The following is a 6521-nucleotide window of genomic DNA, read 5'->3' on the forward strand; positions in this document are numbered from 1 at the left end:
AAGGGGGAGCAGGCTGAGAGGCACATAGTGAGGGAAGAGCAGGCTGAAAGGCACAGAGTGAGGGTTGGCCAGGCTGAAAGGCACAGAGTGAAGGTGGCAGGCTGGTAGGCACAGAGTGAATGGGGTGCAGGCTGAAAGGCACAGACTGAAGGGTGAGGCTGAGAGGCACAGACTGAAGGGTGAGGCTGAGAGGCACAGACTGAAGGGTGGTATGCTGAGAGGCACAGGGTGAAGAGGGGCAGGCTGAGAGAGACAAGGGGTCATTCCAAATTGATCGCTCGCTAGTAACTTTTTGCTGTGCTGCGATCAGATAGTCGCCGCCTATGGGGGAGTGCATTTTCGCTTTGCAAGTGTGCGAATGCTTTGGCAGTCAATGGCACAAAAAAGTTTGTTGCAGTTTCTGAGTAGCTCTGGACTTACTCAGCCGCTGCGATCACTTCAGACTTTTTGGTCCTGGAATTGACGTCAGACACCCGCCGTGCAAACGCTTGGACACGCCTGCGTTTTTCCAAACTCTCCCAGAAAATGGTCAGTTGACACCCATAGACGCCCTCTTTCTGTCAATCACCTTGTGATCGGCTGTGCGAATGGATTCTTCGTTAAATCCATCACCCAGCACCGATCCTCTTTGTACCCATATGACGCGCCTGTGCATTTCGGTGCATAGCAACCGCAGTTTTGTCGAGTTTTAACCTGATCGCAGCACTGCAAAAAGTTGCTAGCGTGCGATCAACTCGGAATGACCCCCACAGAGTGAAGGGTGGTAGGTTGAGACACACAGTGTGAAGGGTGGTAGGCTGAGAAACAGAGTGAAGGCTGAGAGGCACAGAGTGAAGAGGTGAGGCTGAAAGGCAGAGTGATGGGGTAGGCTGAGAGGCACAGAGTGAAGGAGGGGGGAAAGCTGAGAGACACCGAGTGAAGTGTGAGAGGCACAGAGTGAAGGGGAAGCTGAGATAACAAGTGAGGGGGATGGTGAGAGATGCAGACGGGAGATAATGGCATGGCAGAGAGATGACTCATGGAGGAGATGATGGTGTGGCTCAGAGACAAGGGAGGGAAATGATGAAGTTGCGGAGAGACGCAAAGGGCAGGAGGTGACATGAGTCTGGTTGTTCTGCTGTTGTATGGTGATGACCACGGTAATATTCCTTCACAAACCGGTATCTTCTGCACCATGTGATATCCTACATGAGTAGTGAATACTGACTGAAGATGCCGTCTGCCCAGGAAGGATACATTCCTTCAGAGGTTCCCTGTTGTGAGAAACCACCATATAGATAAGGTGCACATGGAATGGAACGGAATGTCAATAGGTGGTGCTAGACATGCCCCATAGGTAGTGCTAGACAAGACCAGTAGGTGGTGCTAGACACGCCCATCTGGCGGTGCACCCCCTAATTATATGTGCTGGGCCAGACTCCTTTAATAAAAGAGCCACTGAGCAGAGGCCGATCAGCATCAGCGCGCCGCTCCCCCTATGTGACCGAAACTCTGTGCTCTGCTCAGTCGGCTGGGTGAGAAGCTGGCTGGAGTGAGGAGGGTGACGCGCTGTCACTACCTGCTGAGGAGAGAGTTGTGCCAGTGTGTGTATGTTTTTACCTGCAATGGGGTTAGTAATGCAGTGTAGGGTATAGAGGTGTCTGTAATGTAGTGTAGGGTACAATGGGGTCAGTTATGCAGTGTACAGTATAGAGGGGTCAATAGTATAGTGTATTGTTTGGAGGTGTCAGTGACTAGGCTATAGAGGAGTCAGTGGTGTAGTGGTGGGTATAGAGAGGTCAGTGGTGTACTAGTGGGTATAGAGGGTTCAGGGGTGTAGTGGCGGGTATAGAGAGGTCAGTGGTGTAGTGGTGGGTATAGAGAGGTCAGTGGTGTAGTGGCGGGTTTAGAGGTGTCAGTGATGTAGGGTATAGAGGGGTCAGTGGTGTAGTGGTGGGTATTGAGGGGTCAGTGGTGTGGTGGGTATAGAGGGTTCAGTGATGTAGTGGTGGGTATAGAGGGGTCAGTGGTGTAGTGGCGGGTATAGAGTGGTCAGTGGTGTAGTGGCGGGTATAGAGGGGTCAGGTGTGTAGTGGCAGGTATAGATAGGTCAGTGGTGTAGTGGCGGGTATAGAGAGGTCAGTGGTGTAGTGGCGGGTTTAGAGGTGTCAGTGACAGTGATGTAGTGTAGGGTATAAAGGGGTTAGTGGTGTAGTGGTGGATATTGAGGGGTCAGTGGTGTAGTGGTGGGTATAGAGGGGTCAGTGGTGTAGTGGCGGGTATAGAGTGGTCAGTGGTGTAGTGGCGGGTATAGAGGGGTCAGGTGTGTAGTGGCAGGTATAGAGGGGTCAGGGGTGTAGTGGCGTATATAGAGGGATCAGTGGTGTAGTGGCTGGTATAGAGGGTCAGTGGTGTAGTGGCGGGTATAGAGAGGTCAGTGGTGTGGTAGCAGGTATAGAGAGGTCAGTGGTGTAGTGGCGGTACAGAGAGGTCACTGGTGTAGTGGTGGGTATAGAGGGGTCAGTGGTGTAGTAGCAGGTATAGAGGCGTAAGTGGTGTAGTGGCGGGAATAGAGAGGTCACTGGTGTAGTGGCGGGTATAGGGGGGTCAGTGATTTAGTGTAGGGTATAGAGGGGTCAGCGGAGTAGTGGCAGGTATAGAGAGGTCAGTGATATTGTGGTGGGTATAGAGGAGTCAGTTAAAATACTAATCATTTTTTGTAAGGGGCGGGACACAACTTTTTTCTTGCCTCCGGGCAACTTGGATGAAGCTACGCCACTGTACTGCACAGAGTATAATGTATATTCTCTGTGTAAAGGTGGGTACACGCTGATAGATATATCTGCCGATCAATTGATCAGCAGATATATCTATGGACGGATCGGGCAGTGTGTTGTGCATACATACTGCCCGATCCATCGGGGACTGACTTCATGAACTGGGCGGGCATGTACACACGCCCGCCCAGTTCAGCTGTCAATCACCGCCGGCTGCAGCAGCATGTGTACGGGCACAGCGACGCGCCAATATATCGGTAGATATATTGGACGTCGGCTGTGCTGCGGGGCCGACACGATATGTCTGTGAACGACGGAATTCACAGATATATCGGTCGTACACAGTGGCCGACGGACCGACGATATATCGGCCGTTCAAGAGAACGGGCGATATATCGGCCAGTGTGTACCCACCTTAACATAGTAGCAAATTATACTTACCGATAATTTCATTTCTTTGAGATACTCCATGGCAGCCATTACTCTGGGATTTATCCCTACTCCTAGATTTTAGACAGGAAGTTTTTTTTTTCTATTTTAGGCTCCGCCCCTCTGGGAATATAGGTCCGACCGCCCCTGGCTTCCCCAGTCTTTGAGTGTCTCCTTGACGGAGCCTAAGAAAAAACAAAGATATATTGAGGTGGAAGTTGGATTCTCCTGGAACATGAAGGGCTGTTATGGACTTTAGATTTTGTACTGCCCAATCCAAAATCTTTACTACTTCCACCCATAGATCTTGACTTCTGGTGCCTCCTTGCCGTTTTAAATATGCCACGACTGTCACATTGTCCGAGAACACTCTCAGATGAGACTGCACCAGCAACGTCTGAAAACAACGTATCGAAATCCACACTGCCCTCATTTCTCGCTTGTTGGAAGACATGAGTTTTTCTTGGATGGACCATGACCCCTGACATGTGTGACTTAACAGATGACCTCCCCAACCTGTGGCACTTGCATCTGTTGTCAAGACAGCGTACTTGGGTTGCGCTAAGGACACTGACCTCTGACTTAGGCTCTGATCTATCCACCAATCCAGGGACTTCTTTGCTCCTTGAGTGAGGATTATCTTGTGGTCTATCATATGGCAGCTTTGCGGATTTACCGCCTGACATGACATTGATTATGGACTCCAGCTTACTTCCGAAGAGGCAAGAGCCTTCATAAGGAACTTGGAAGAGCTACCAATCTATTTTTTTAGTGGATGTCTGCTGTCCAGGTACGCAGCCACAGTGACCTTCTAGCCGCTACACCTGCTGCTAATGATTTTGCCGCATACTCGACTACCTCAAGAGAGGCCTCACACAGATATTCCACTGCCTTCAGTATCACAGCCAGGTCTTTCTGCAGGTGATGTCTGGATACCTGATCCTCCAAATCACGATTCAGGTTGTTCCCCCACAGTCTCAGGGTTCTGGTTGTTGACGCCATCGCTATCCCAGCCTTTAGCGTCACTGCTGATGCTTTGTGGACCTTTTTCAAGGAACTCTCAACCTTCTTGTCCATTGCATCTTTAAGCACCGCACCGTCTTCCTACAGGATGGTGGTTTTGGAAACAACTTCTGCTACTGCAGCATCCACTTTAGGCAATTCGCACCATTTAATAAATTCCTCATCCTTTACTGGAGACATACGCTCTAACCTTTTCATATAATTGAGACGCTTGTCTGCAGTCTGCCACTGCACTGACATAATCTTCTTCAGCACTTTATGCACCGGAAAACATCGGTTTTTCTTAATCCTATCCTCAAATAGAGGATTCTGAGCATCATCCTCCTGTGCTTCATCCTTAATATTTAAAGCTCTATACATATGCTTGAGTAAGCTATCCACTAGATCCAAATTAAACGACCTATCTGGCTCCTGAGCCTCCTCCGACTCTGCCGGAGAGGGACTATCAGCATAATCCAATACAACGAGACTATCCAAATCCTCTGCAACGTCTAAACTTGTCTGCGACCTGGACCTTTTAGCCCCCTGAAGCTCCTTTAATTCATCCTTTGTTACAAATGACTTTTTCATCCATTCCATCAGATCCTGAATCTGCTTAGACTGGCCCTGGGGCGCTTCACAATCATCACATAACTTGCTATGTTTATCTCCAGAAAAGCTTTTCTTACATCCAGAACAAGCCAAATGATGCTTCTTTTTACATGTTCTTTTCCTAGGAACTTCAGACACACTGCAACCAAAGCAAATAGTATCCTAAACACCCTAACTACATAACATAATAAGTGCCCTAAATGAGACTGCTTACCATTCCTGGGCACATGTAGGCGTGGAGGGAGACATCTCTTTATCCATGCTGTCAAACTCTTCAGTCCAAGTATTATTCGTTCCCTTATATCTGGGAACACTGACCACTGCTTCTCTCTCACTCTCAGCGGTGGACCGCGCCATCTTTATCCCCCTCTGACTCTCAGCCTCCGGGCGGCGCATGCGCAGACCGAACCGCGGCAACTTCCGGGATTCGGCCGCGCACTTCCGCCCGCCGCATCCAGCGCTGCTTCCGCCCTCCAGGCTCCAGCATCTCGGCGGTCACCAGCGGCCATGGGAGTGGAGACACCTCTTACACAGGGCGCAATTCTTCAGCATCTCGGCGGGCGACGTTTTTACCTTACAGGCAATGCATCCATACAGGTACATAGCGGTGCCAGATATTTCTACTGTAGCAGTAGCATTAGCATTTGTACTGCCACAGGCAGTAATTATAATGCTCCTCATAGGTCCCGGGTGCCAAACCCCTTCCAGCCACGGCTCACAGAGGCGCATTAGGCCGGGAAAAATCCTGGTAAGCCTCATATTTGAAAAAACAACAAACAACTACACTGTCACTATCTAAGGAGACAGGAAAAAGACTGGGGAAGCCAGGGGCGGTCGGACCTATATTCCCAGAGGGGCGGAGCCTAAAATAGAAAAAAAAAAACTTCCTGTCTAAAATCTAGGAGTATGGATAAATCCCAGAGTAATGGCTGCCATGGAGTAGCGTAGAAGAAAGTTATATTATGTGATATTAGTAATAAAACATATGTCTATTTTGATAAATATTAGGCATAAACGTAACTGGAAATTTATGGTACTTAATATAACAAAATAATACAAAAATAATCTTATGTACTGTAGGATAATTGCTATTGAAAGTTGTCATTTACCTCATTCAACAAATTTATCAAAAAATAATTTTTTAATACTGAAGTTTTTGTAATCATTTATGACATGTAGTCCTAACTTTTAAAAAAATATGTGAGAACATTATGAGCGGGTTTACCGGCCATGCGGGATCCCGGCTGAACTCAAAAGTTTTTTTAAAGGGGCAATCATGTACAAGGCAGGGTTTACCTAGCGATTTTTGTTCATTAGCGACAGGGTCTGGAGTAGACCCATAGTGCATACACACTGAACAATGGGGCAGATGTATTAACCTGGAGATGGCATAAGGAAGTGATAAACCAGTGATAAGTGCAAGGTGATACATGCACCAGCCAATCAGCTCCAATATGTAAATTAACAGTTAGGATCTGATTGGCTGGTGCCTTTATCACCTTGCACATATCACTGGTTTGTCACTTCCTTATGCCTTCTGCAGGTTAATACATCTGCCCCTATATCGTTAATGATATCGCTCAGTGATGTCATGCTGTTCCCAGCCAACAGCATCGTTCATCGTCCGTAGCATACACACTGGGCGATATTACAAACGATATCGAACAGAAGGGGGGAAATGAGCAAAATCGTCTGTTTTGTCACCCAGTGTGTATGCACCTT

This window comes from Pseudophryne corroboree, chromosome 5, assembly GCF_028390025.1.
Source record: "Pseudophryne corroboree isolate aPseCor3 chromosome 5, aPseCor3.hap2, whole genome shotgun sequence".
NCBI classification, from domain to species: Eukaryota; Metazoa; Chordata; class Amphibia; order Anura; family Myobatrachidae; genus Pseudophryne; species Pseudophryne corroboree.